The sequence below is a fragment of the Somniosus microcephalus genome, chromosome 1 (genome assembly GCF_052327205.1).
Source record: "Somniosus microcephalus isolate GS21.2 chromosome 1, FLI_Smic_1.0, whole genome shotgun sequence".
NCBI lineage: Eukaryota > Metazoa > Chordata > Chondrichthyes > Squaliformes > Somniosidae > Somniosus > Somniosus microcephalus.
Genome location: NC_140987.1, coordinates 110,756,759 through 110,770,473, shown reverse-complemented (window position 1 = coordinate 110,770,473; position 13,715 = coordinate 110,756,759).

Sequence of the window (13,715 nt, the reverse complement as noted above, 5' to 3'; positions counted from 1 at the left end):
GGAAACGTTTAACAATTGAATGGGTCTAAATCACCTAGCATTCTGGACAACAGAGCAGTTGTATTTCCCTTTTGTTTCAGCCCAGGGAGCTCCGGAAGACACATTAACCCAGTCTAACCACTTTGAGTTAGCCAATCACAGCTTTCTCTTGTGTATTGGACCCTTTGGGCGGGGAATTTTGCACACAGCCCTTGCAGGGCAGAACGGCAGGACCTGACCAGGTATAAAGATAGCTGCTGAGAAGCTATCGCTCTCTCTTACTTCGTTGGACCACAGGTGAGCAGAGTGTTCTGACTCCTCAACAAGGCAACCTAGCAGGAGTTAAGGGGTGGTGATTTAAGGGAATATCTAAGATTGTTTAAATAACATTGTAGCCATTGTATCCCTCGTTTTCGCCATCTGTAACCCCCTGTTATATAGTTTTACTGTAATTACTGTGTTCGTGTGGTATAGTTTATTCTTTTGATTGTAGTTTATTTAGGTAATAAAACTTGATTTTTTTTCTCTCATCCAAACCACTTGTTCCATTTTAATATCATTAATTATAAGTTCCTCCACTCAGAACTAAAGGAGGGGTAGCGATTCGGACCCGCTGTTTTAAAATTGGTTTTATTGGAATTGGTCTGAGTGCAGGCAAAGGCTGCAAGACCAGGAAAATGACTTTAAACCAGTTTAAAGAAGCCCCCAACCCTTACAATGGTGAGTCAGGCAGGAGTGGAGGCAGTTTTTGATTTAATAGGTGGTCTGGATCTGGAGAAAGCATCAGCTCTTGTTTCTCTCGTTGTTTTCAGTATGTGGGTAGCCCTGCGGATGTTAGCAGCAGCGTGTAGGCTGACCTATCGGGGTATAGGTGGCTGGGTTAGGAAGGGTGTGAAGAGAGAGCAGGAGGAAAGGTTTAGGGAAGCAAAGGCAGCTTATAAGCTGGCCTGCGCCCTAAGGTTTGAGGAAGCAGATCATGGCCCCTGTAGGGCAGAGATAGAAAGCCTTAACATGGCTTTAAATGCATCAAAGGGGATGATTTGTCTGATCAGCCCAAAGGCAGGTCAGCTGGACTTTACTGGCAGCCCAAGTAGAACCATCCCACAGGCAGCACCCAGAACAGTGCTGGATTGGGAATTAGAAACCCCAAGACCGCAGCCCACAGCTCCGAGTCTTGAGGAGCTCTGGCAGCGAGGAGGGGTGGACAATGGGGTGGTAGAAGAACACCAGCAGGTCCCGCTAGGCAGGCGGGGACTAGGACCAGTGTACCCCCTCCAACAACGGAGGTACGGTCTGCCCGTGAGGAGTGAGCCTGAGAATAGGAATCCTCAGCCCACAGCAAGTTCGAGTTCACAGGCAAGCACTGTGGCTTGTGTGGGGGGAGGAGCCATTCATGTTCAGAGTAAGCTGTTTAAGCAGGGGAACAGGGAAGGAGAGTTCTGGGACCCCTGTAGAGCAGGCCCAGTAGCAGAAATCCAGGACAAGGGAGGCACACAGGGGATAGTTTTGGCCCCAGAAAAAAGGCAGGTCCAAAATTCCCCAGTTAAAGCCACCTGGGTGAGGGAACATGAGTTTGCTGACCATGCAAGTTTAAGTTCACCGCCTGTAAAGACAGGCACTGTGGCCTGTTTAAAGGGACCAGCTTCCCAGCCAGCCTCTAGAATGGTTCCCCCCATGATGTGGGGCCCTGGGGGGGGTGGTGCAGGGATAGCAATTCCTCTTGCAGGGGAGCTGGTGACAGGTTTTGGACATGTGGGAGAAGGTTCCCAGCCAGCAGCAATCTGCGACAGTGCCAGAGATTAGCCTGGTCGTCCGGAGACGGGCGGCATCTGTATTATAGCTATGTGTGTGAATATAGCGTGCTTTTAAGGTGTATTTTAAGTTTTGTTGATATAACTAGTTTTAAGTTTAAGTTTGAAGAGTTTAAGTTTACATGTGTGCCGAATGTTTGTATTTTTGGTCCGAGGTCGAGGGACCCGACCATGTCTCCACCTAAGGCAGCAGGTCAGTGAGACCTGGCTGCATGTCCCTTTTAAGTTTTTGCAGGAGATTGGAAAATGAAGCAGCAATGTTCGCCCAGCCCGAGCTGGGCATCGAATGAAGATACGGATATGGAATGTTGGGGATCACCTCGCCACTGGACGAATCCAGGAGGCCCTGCAGCGATATTCGGGAAAAAACGGACAGGATCCGGAGGAACTTGCCTACTCCTCCTACGGGGAGGAGATGGCCCCAGCTGGGTGGGGCACGGCCCCCAACCCAGCACTATCCTGACCGAAGTTCACTTGCGGGAGACCTCGCTGTTGAGGAGTCACGATGGGGAAGCGCGGGCGCCTTGTGATAGGGACGCATTCCCCGGGGGTGGGTGGTGATGACCCGGGAAAAATCGTATAGAGGAGGGGGAGACCCAAGAGTCGCGTGGGTGCGGTCGGGGGAGGGAGGATCTCACCCGGGGGCCCACGGGCAAAGAGGATAAGTGTGGCTGGGAAGGATGAGTGGGTGGCCGGATCAGTGTGGGGCCAGGGAGAGCCGCCACACAGGCACCCATCATTTTCTGCAGCCAGTCGAGGGAAGACGGGAGGGGGAGGGACTGGGAGTCATGAGATCCCATACTCCCCGGTCTCGGTCTGTGCCAAGGTAATTTTAAATGTGAGGGGTACCCCGCCTCCACAAAGGGACAAGGGAACGGTTCGGGGCTGGCGGAGCAGGCTGGTCGGTAAATCCATTCTGCCTGTTTTAAAGTTTAAGACGATCAAATGGGGGTGGAAGGTACTTTTACTGCCCGAGTGGGAGGAGCAATGCCCACTCGAATTTCGTGACCCATCATCGGCACGTAATGATCAGGGTTCATTTAAGCATGTTGTTTAATGATTTTTTGTATTTCGTGTTGCAGCCCCAAGTTGAGCAGTGGCGTTGGATCCTCTCCGTGCTTGGGACCAGTTTGTGACAACTCCAAGTTGAGCAGAGGCGTAGGACCCTCTCCGTGCTTGGGATCACTTTGATTACATTGTGTAACTAAGATTGCAAGATTTTGTAATAAGTTATGATGTAAAAAAAAGTGATTGTAAATTTGATTTACATTGTATAATTTTACAAGCGTGTAGGGGTATGAGACCCCTTATTGAAAACTGAAGTATCTGTAAGATGCCTACCGTACCATGGTTTTTTTCTTGAATTTAAGGGGAATAGATGGGATGGGGATCAGTGGCAGATAGCTATTAGGTAAATACAGGGGATGGTTGTTTGTGAGGGGTCAGAAATTATTGCTCATTTCTTCAAGAGGATACTACAAGTAAGCTGGAAGTATCCAAGGGCCGACTGTAAGAATTCGCAATAATTTACAGTTCTGAAGATCAATTATTTTTGATTAAAGAATCCCTGGGCGTTGTGCTTTTAAATTTCCAGGGATAAAAATGGCTGTCGCACCACATGGCCGAAGACAAAGGACTTGGAAAGTAGTTTTCTGTGTCTGGAAGTAAGGTTCAATGGAGCTGCAAATAAAAGGGGTGTCCCCACCCCCCCTGCAGCAGAACAATCGATGCCTGTACCACAGGACAATGCTTTATTTACAAAGCAATTGAATGCTATTAGCATTTGTTTGTATAGCGAGTGGATACATCTAAACTGCAGAAGAGACTTTTGTACCTTGAATGGGAAATGTTTAACAATTGAATGGGTTTAAATCACCTAGCATTCTGGACAATAGAGCAGTTGTATTTCCCTTTTGTTTCAGCCCAGGGAGCTCCGGAAGACACATTAACCCAGTCTAACCACTCTGAGTTAGCCAATCACAGCTTTCTCTTGTGTATTGGACCCTTTGGGCGGGGAATTTTGCACACAGCCCTTGCAGGGCAGAACAGCAGGACCTGACCAGGTATAAAGATAGCTGCTGAGAAGCTATCTCTCTCTCTTACTTCGCTGGACCACAGGTGAGCAGAGTGTTCTGACTCCTCAACAAGGCAACCTAACAGGAGTTAAGGGGTGGTGATTTAAGGGTATTGCTAAGATTGTTTAAATAACATTGTAGCCATTGTATCCCTCATTTTCACCGTCTGTAACCCCCTGTTATATAGTTTTACTGTAATTACTGTGTTCGTGTGGTATAGTTTATTCTTTTGATTGTAGTTTATTTAGGTAATAAAACTTGATTTTTTTCTCTCATCCAAACCACTTGTTCCGTTTTAATATCATTAATTATAAGTTCCTCCACTCAGAACTAAAGGAGGGGTAGCGATTCGGAACCACTGTTTTAAAATTGGTTTTATTGGAATTGGTCTGAGTGCAGGCAAAGGCTGCAAGACCAGGAAAATTACTTTAAACCAGCTTAAAGAAGCCCCCAACCCTTACAGTGGGAAACCTGCGGTATCGGATTGGGAACACGTCATACCCGCCTGATGAATAGCACGGCCCGAGATGATTTTCTAAGAACTTTAACATTTTCACAAAATCATACATCCAATTTTTAAAGGGCGTGGAAAAGTTGACATATAACTAATTGATATTTTCTGGCATCATTTTTAAAAACTTTAGTAAATGTTAAATAATTCATTTTTAAACAGTCATTTTCACATTTAAGAAAATGAAATCTAATTCAATAGAATGATTACCTTGTGTGGTGTATGTGCCTTTAAGAGCCCCAGGTGTGCTGTAATGCCGGTAATTGCCACTTGGGCTATATAAGCCTGTATATTGTGTATATCCATTAGAACCCCCCCCAAAACTTTGCTTAGTAAATACCTATGAACCAACTCCTGTCTTCAGTGTCTTCATCAACACACGGACACTACAGTGGCGATGAAGTGGAAACGGGCTTACCTGCAATTCGGCAGTACCTGAAGGACATCGATTCCTCGGGCGTCCAGAAGACTCAAGGAAGTGAGAGAAGCTGTGGTTTCACCAGCTGGCCAAGCTGGTGGCAGGTACTGCGCTAATCCTTCCTGGGCGTCAGGCTGGGGCTCCAGCGGCTGGCTCTACAGCTGAGACAGGCAGCAAAATCGGAGGCAATCAATAACGGACTGGGAGGGAGCACTCGGGAGACGGCCGGCGCGGCAAGCAGGTCAGCGTTCAGACTTCCGGCGGGAACGAGTCTCCAACAGTAAATAAAAAAAAAGAGAACGGAAACCGCAGTAAACAGCGTTGTTATCGGCAGCAGCGGCGGGAAGCGCCATATCTTTGCTACAGAAAAGAAAAAAAAAGCGCGGGAAGCACCATATCTTTTCTGAAATGCCTAAGTCTGGCAATATTGATGCTTTTGATAGCGAAATAGAGGATTGGACCACATACGTGGAAAGAGTAGAGGTATATTGCACTGCAAATGGAATAGAAGATGAAAAAAAAGCTTCAGTACTTCTGAACTTAATGGGCGCAAAGACATACGGGCTGTTACGAAATTTAATCACTCCAGCCAAACCAAAGGACAAGAATTTTAAAGAAATTGTTGATACCCTGCATGAGCACTTAAACCCAACACTGCTGCTGATAGTGGAATGATTCAAGTTCTTCAAGAGAAATCAACACAAGAATGAAAGTAACGCTGATTACCTAACCGAATTAAGAAAGCTATCAAAGTACTGCCGATTCGAGGCAGGACTATCAGATTATCTTCGAGACAAATTAGTTTGCGGTCTCTTAAGTGAAGGAACACAAAAAAGACTGCTTTCTGAAAAAGATTTAACATTGGACAAAGCTTTCAGTGTGGCTGTATCATACGAAGCAGCAGCAAAAGGAGCTGCAGAGATAAAACAAAAGACACAGGACTTCGGCACCCATGAAATGACACAGGGTTTCGAAAGATGTTATCGCTGCGGCAGATCCACCCATAACCAGAGGGACTGCTGGTTCAAGGACAAAGCATGCAGGCAATGCGGAAAGATTGGACACATTGCACGGGTATGCCGATCTGGACAAGATAAATCCACTGACAGAAAAAAAAAAATCAATAAAGAAAAGTACAGGAAGGTACAAATGATGACGGACAGTAGCTCCGAAGACCAGAAGAGCGATAGCGACTTCGAAAACAAGAGACTAAGCTGTCTCAAATTACATAATGTACTTGCCAAAGATGATTACCAAACCATTTGGGTTACCCTCACAATAGCAGGGTCCCCAGTTAAAATGGAGCTAGATACAGGATCAGCTCTAACCGTAATAAATCGACGGGATTACGAGAGGCTATTTTCGCATATACCTCTAAAAGACACATCCATTATCTTAAAAACATATACGGGGCAGAAAGTATAACCCAAAGGAAAAATAAGGGTGCCTGTTGTATACAACGGCAAAGAAATACAAAAGTTGTATTTATACATTCTACAAGATGGTGGTCCACCGTTGTTGGGACGTGAATGGATCAGGAAGATACGTTTAGACTGGCACTCCATTCAGGCACTGACGGTGGCCAGTAAGGAAAAAAACAATGATGACATCATACCTGAACGATTAAAAGACATCTTGGCCAACGCCAAAGAAGTGTTTCAAGAGAAACTAGGAACCTTGAAAGGCATCACCACCTCAATAAAAGTGGAAGATGCAGCAATTCCCCAATTTTTTAAGGCAAGACCGGTGCCATACGCAATACGTCCAGCAGTCGAGGCAGAGCTGGAGAATTTGGAAAAAGCAGGTGTATTATCCAAAATAGATTGGAGCGAATGGGCAACACCCATCGTTCCAGTCATGAAAAAAGCATTGAATAAAGGTAATTCTGAAGAACAGAGAAAAATTCGCATCTGTGGTGACTTCAAGATGACTGTAAACCCGGTCCTTCACACAGTACAGTATCCTCTTCTGAGGATAGAAGATATTTTTGCCTCACTATCCGGAGGGAAACGTTTCACCAAAATTGACTTGGCACAGGCATATCTACAGATGGAGGTTGAGGAGGCCTCTAAAAAGTATCTCACGATAAACACACACAAAGGCCTGTACCAGTACAATCGACTGGTTTTTGGAGTAGCATCAGCTCCAGCTATCTGGCAAAGAGCTATGGAGCAAGTCCTGCAAGGGATTCCGGGGACTCAATGCTACCTAGACGACATCCTTGTAACAGGAGAAAACGACAACGAGCACCTTGCCAATTTGGAGCAGGTGCTCACTAGGCTGAAAGAACGGGGCCTACGAGCAAATCGCCCCAAGTGCGAATTTTTCCAAAATCAGATATCATATTGTGGCCACATAATTAATAACGAAGGGTTGCATAAGTCACCTGAAAAAATTGAAGCGGTTATAAAAGCCCCAGCACCTGAAAATGTTTCACAATTAAGGTCGTTCCTGGGATTAATAAATTACTATCATAAATTTTTACTGAACTTATCAACTCTTCTATACCCTCTTAATGAATTTCTACAAACAGGAGTGATTTGGAAATGGAACGAAGACTGTAAACGTGCCTTCCATAAATGCAAAGACTTAATCACATCCGAAGAAGTTTTGGCTCATTACAACCCATCACTGCCAATCAGACTGGCGTGCGATGCATCCCCTTACGGCATAGGAGCAGTATTATCCCATAAATTCCCTGATGGCTCAGAACGGCCGATAGCTTTTGCGTCACGCTCATTAAACTCAGCTGAGCGTAACTATGCCCAAATCGACAGGGAAGCACTCAGCCCGGTATGGGGAGTGAAGAAATTCAACCATTACCTACACGGACAAAAATTTACCTTGTTGACTGAGCATCAACCCCTCATCTCCATATTCAACCCTAAAAAAGGTGTTCCCATTATGACAGCGCAAAGGCTACAGAGGTGGTCCCTTTTTCTAGGGGCACACCAATACAACATAGAATACAAAGGGTCAAAACAGCATGGGAATGCTGACGGTTTATCGCGCCTACCGTTGCCAATGGTAGAAGAGGCACCTACAGTAGACCCAGTAGAGATGTTCCACTCTACCATAGTGGAATGTCTACCAGTGACAAATTCTGCCATTGAAAGGGAGACGAGAAATGACCCGACTCTCTCACGGGTCTACAATTTAACAGTAAAGGGATGGCCAGCACATGGCGAACCACTGTTGCCAGCATTCTCGCAAAGAAGAGAACAGCTGTCAGTGTGCCGAGGAACCTTGATGTGTGGATCCAGAGTGGTGATTCCACCCAAACTCCAGGATAAAGTGCTAAAGGAGCTTCACGAGGGGCATCTGGGTGGAGTGAAAATGAAGAACCTAGCTAGGGCATTTGTATGGTGGCCAGGTATCGATGGAGACATCGAAGAAATGACCAAGAGCTGCCTAGGATGCCAGAAGGTCCAAAACGCTCCACCACAAGCCCCTCTACATCCATGGGAGTGGCCCTCATCTCCCTGGCAAAGGGTGCACATCGACTTTGCTGGTCCATTTATGGACTCAATGTTCTTAATCGCGGTTGATGCACACTCCAAGTGGCCGGAGGTAATAAAGATGTCCTCCACCACCACGGATAAAACCATCACAGTACTAAGGACCATATTTGCCAGGAATGGGCTGTCGGAACAGATATGTTCTGATAATGGACCGCAATTTGTGTCCAAAGAATTCAGAAAGTTCTTAAAAAACAATGGGGTTAAGCACTACACATCCGCCCCATACCATCCCGCCACCAATGGATTGGCTGAAAGGTTTGTCCAGACCTTCAAGAAGGCCATAAAGGCCATGGATAATGAAGACATAAAACTTCAGCACAAGGTGGATAACTTCTTATTTGCATACAGGAATGCAACACATATGGTTACCAACCAAACTCCCGCCATGATGTTCTTCAATAGAAACCTAAGATGCCGGCTGGATTTGGTCAAGCCCAACATCAGAAGGGACGTGGAGAACCGGCAGTTTCAAGGCATGAATGAAAGGCCAACTAGAACCTTCCAGATAGGTCAACAAGTTTTGGCCCGGGACTACCGTACCGAGAAATGGCAGCCTGGAACTATCTGCACACGACTAGGACCACTGATGTATACCGTGGACATCGGAGAAAGCATAATAAGGCGCCATGCTGACCAAATCATAAAGTCATCTGAAAAGGGACAACCTACACCACAACTCTATACATCTAACGATGAAGTAGAGATACTCATATCTACCTCCGATCCGGTGATACTGGAACCTGATGAACCCGACACTGGCATTCAAGCCGAATCAGCCTTGCCAGAAGAACCTACTACACCACCAGAAACTACTACACCCCCGAGGCGTTATCCGGCCCAAGTCAGGAAGCCTCCTGAGAGACTAACTTATAATTGATTAACTACAGCAATGTATATTATTTTGCTTATAACATGTAATTAATAATTACTTAAAATATGATGTACTGGTTAGCTAAAAGGGGAGGAATTGTGGTGTATGTGCCTTTAAGAGCCCCAGGTGTGCTGTAATGCCGGTAATTGCCACTCGGGCTATATAAGCCTGTATATTGTGTATATCCGTTAGAACCCCCCCCAGACTTTGCTTAGTAAATACCTATGAACCAACTCCTGTCTTCAGTGTCTTTATCAACACATGGACACTACACCTTGCACACAGCAAGAGTTGCTCTTTATATTAACTACACTACTCAAAACAAGATCCAAAGCCAATAAAGTTTTTAACAAATTAAAGTTGCTAAAAACTTACTTCAGGCTTTCTACAAAGAACTTTGCTCACTTTCACAATTAAAAATGTTCTGTTTCCAAGCCCACTGCTGAAAGAGTTCTTCTTCCTGCAGCTTCTTCTGGTAGAATGCAGGCTGTACGCCTGCTTTTACTAGGCGCAACTCTTTCGGACGTACCTGGACTGAAGCATTTGAGAAAAAATCGGAACTTTGAGCCGGTAGCGCTGCCTTTCCTGCGCATGTGTTTGAACTGTCAAGCGCTTTCTTGACAGATCGGAAATGCCAGTTTCCAGCGCATGCACTGTGCATGCCTGAAACCGGCATTTCCGATGTCCCTATGGGTGAGTACACAGCGCGTACCCACCCATACGGATCGTAATATCTGGGCCATCAAGTATTGGTCTTTGGTGAAGTTGAGGTAAGAGAATTTTTCCCTAAACCCTTGGCAGATATGGCCTCCGGCTGAGAACCCTTCATCCTCCCACTTCTAGCAGCTTGTCCTGCTCTGCTTGGCCTCTCTTCATTCTCCCAGTCATGCTCAATTCCCAGAGGAAGTCCTACCATTTCTGGAAGCAACTTGTTTTAGCACAAGCTTTTAAATCAACAAAAAGTACCTCAGCACCAGCCAGACCACTCCCTGCAGACTATTCAAACTTTAGCCAAGTATAGAAAAGCTCCAGAAATGCATACAATTGCACTAGCAGCCAGAAGAAATAATCCAACAACTAACCTGTAAGTAGTTCATGATCCCTGTAAATTGCACTGGTGTGGCATCCTGCATTTTGTTTAACGCATGTTCAGCTGTGCGAGGTTAAGGTAGGGTGTAGGCTGGAGCGTGGAATTCGAAAATGGCAGTGCTGGTGCCAAATCAGCATTGCACACTGATTGATGTCATAATCTGCCTAATCTGCATGCTGCCGGTGATTGTTAGATGTGCGCGAACAAATCCCTGTAACAAGATGGTGTCCGGCGCACTTCCCATCGGAAATGTGCACGTATCTCGGACCCCATTTTTGAGTGTTAGGAGGCTGCGTAGCACCTAAAAAATGGGTGCTACACAGCCCAATAGCTCCCCCTATGTGTGGAGCTCTGCTACCCCTCCAATAGCAAAATACCATTTTGGCATCGTTGGTACAATGGCAACACAGGTGCAACTGTTCATTTAATATTAAATTGTAGGTGGCTTTGCACTATGGCCACTATGAACTAGATTGAGTTTGCCCAAACACAATTTATTCAAGAATCTTACAGTGACAAGCCAAGGATACTTTCATTCCATCAATCTGCCCGGGATTATAATCCACATCGTAATGATAGATTGTTCTCACTTTCTTTACCACCCCAGTTCCTTACATTTCTATATTCTAATAGTGTTGTTAAATTAAAAAATTATCTATGAGGCACTTTTCAGAAACTTTTACTCATGAAACAGAAATGCACAAACAAAGTACCTGTCTAAAATGTCTTTTGCAATAAATTTGACCATGTCTATAGATGATCATAAAAATGTTTTAGGGTTATGATACATAAAATAATTGTCTTATTGCTCATGAGACAAGTTTCTCTCTCAGGGCCATACAGACCAAGGAAGTCATAAAGTCAAATGAGGTGGGATTGGGCTGTGTATGAAGCACAACATGTTCTGGAATATAATTATGCTGAGTAAGATTGTAGGTGCTAAAAGAAGCGGTGTTTAATTCTGTAATTTTATATGGTGAATTCCAAATGGAAAGCTTTACCAGCTTTGTGGAGGAAATAATATAACTAAGGAAAACAAAATTAAAATCCAGTCGAATGGTAAACAATCACGTGGGAATTTTTCCAGCCCTGGGGAGGCGGGTATGGAGGCGGGACTGCCGGGAAAATGGCAGAAACTGGGAGCGGGTACCCGCCTCCATGCCATCTTCCTGGGATGCGGGTCCTCAACTTGCACAGGGACCCATCTCCTCGAGGTGGGAAGGGGATTAGAGCCAATTAACTGCCTGTCCACTGTGGAGGCGAGTGATGGGTGCAAGTGTGGAGAGGTAAGTATGAAAGGTGAGTGTAAAGTGTTAGAAAAAGTTTACTGCAAGCTTCAAACTGTGGAGAGCCAGAGGTGCCTCATCTCAACGACAGAGATGACAGAATGGCTGCTGCATTCTCAGATTTTCGACAGATGAAACATCATATGCTGACGTCCTCTGTCACTGGCTTTCCCTTAATTGGCCAGCTAAGCCCGCAGGGCGGGCTTAACAAGGTCAATCAAGGGAAAATAGCATGGGTTGGCCGGACATCATTGGGGGGCGGGACTGAAACCTGACAACCAGCAGACCCGCTCCCAACGATGTCTGGATTTGTATGGATCATGGGTTAATGTGTAAAATAGCACCTCAGTTGTAAGCAACTACATCTAAAGTCCCAAATTTTCCTAAAGTTGTTGACTTCTTTAAAGGATTCCATGGGGGACAATTACCTTCTAGTACCTTGCTCATGAAACTGTTGCCTTAACCTTGTCATTGATTGTTAGTGGGCTATCTAATTGTGGAACACATCACATTCATGCATTATTTTGTCTTTACCTAGCATCCACACAGATTGAGTTATAGTAGAGGTTGCTGCACCGTGATAAGGAGTGGGAACCCTGGTCAATTTTCTTTAACCTAGAGCAACTAGTTTTAATGCCCAAACCAGTGTCCTGGATGAATCTCAGCACAGCCCAGTAATCAAACCTACAACTTTCATAACTCATACTATTCAATTCTGACCAGTTCTATTCCACAGATGATACAGAATCACAGCAACCATTGTGTTCTGTACAGTATTTGATCATCTATATCTGCCCTTATTCTTGTAATATGTTCTTAAGCTGGTATTTATTCAGCTCTTTTTTCAAAGGAATTCATCAATATAACATTAAAAATAACTTGCATTTATATCACGTCCTTAGGACATCCCGAAGTGCTGAACAACCAATGAATTACTTTTGAATTGCAATCAGTGTTGTTCTGTAAGCAAACACATCAGCCAATTTCCCATGAAATGATTGACCAGTTAATCCTTTTTTTAGTGGTGTGGGCAGAGGGAGGAATGTTGCCCAGGAGAATTTGAATAGTGCAATGATTCACCTGAATAGATAGGTGGGGCCTTGATTTAACATTTCATCTGAAATACAAAACCTCCAACAATGTTGCACTCTCTCAGCACAGCACTGAAGTATCAGCCTAGATTATGTTAAGTCCAAGAGTAGGGTTTGAATTCACAACTCCAAAGGTGAGAGTGGTACCACTGAACCAAGCTAACAGTGAACATCTTTTATTGGGTGTTTTTTAATTAATTATCGGGATGTGGTCATTGCTTGCAAGGCCGGCATTTATTCCTCATCACAAGTTGCCCTGAGAAGGTGGTGGTGCTGCATCTTTTCCTTTAACGGTTATGACAGTTTGATACAAATGAATGATTTGCTAGGCCAGTTCAGAGGGCAGTTAAGAGTCAGCCATGTTGGTGTGGGACTGGAGTGACATGTAGGACAGATTGGGTAAGGCCAGCAGGTTTCTTTCCCTAAAGGATATATTATACAATATAGAAACAGGCCATTTGGCCCAACAAGTCTGTGCTCCACACGAGCCTCCTCCCACTTTACTTCATCTAACCTTATCAACATAACCTCCTATTCCTTTCTCCCTCGTGTACTGATCTAACTTCCCCTTAAATGAATCTATGCTATTTGCCTCAAGTATTCCACATGATAATGAGTTCCACATTCTCACCACTCTCTGAGGAAAGAAGTTGTTCATGGATTTATTAGTGACTATTTTTAGTTTTGTACTCCCCACAAGTGGAAACGTCTTCTCTACGGCTACCCTATCAAACTCTTTCGTCATCTTAAAGACCTCTATCAGGCCACCCCTTAGCCTTCTCTTTTCTAGAGAAAAGAGCCCCAGCCTGTTCAATCTTTCCTGATAGGTATAACCTCTCAGTTCTGGTGTCATCCTTGTAAATCTTTTTTACACCTTCTCCAGTGCCTCTATATCCTTTTTATAATATAGAGACTGGATTTCTGCACAGTACTCTAAGTATGGTCTAACTAAGGTTCTAGGCAAGTTTAACATAACTTCTCTGCTTTTCAATTCTATCATTCTAGTATTGGACCCCAGTGCTTTGTTCACATTTTTAATGGCCTTATTAACCTGTGTCGCTA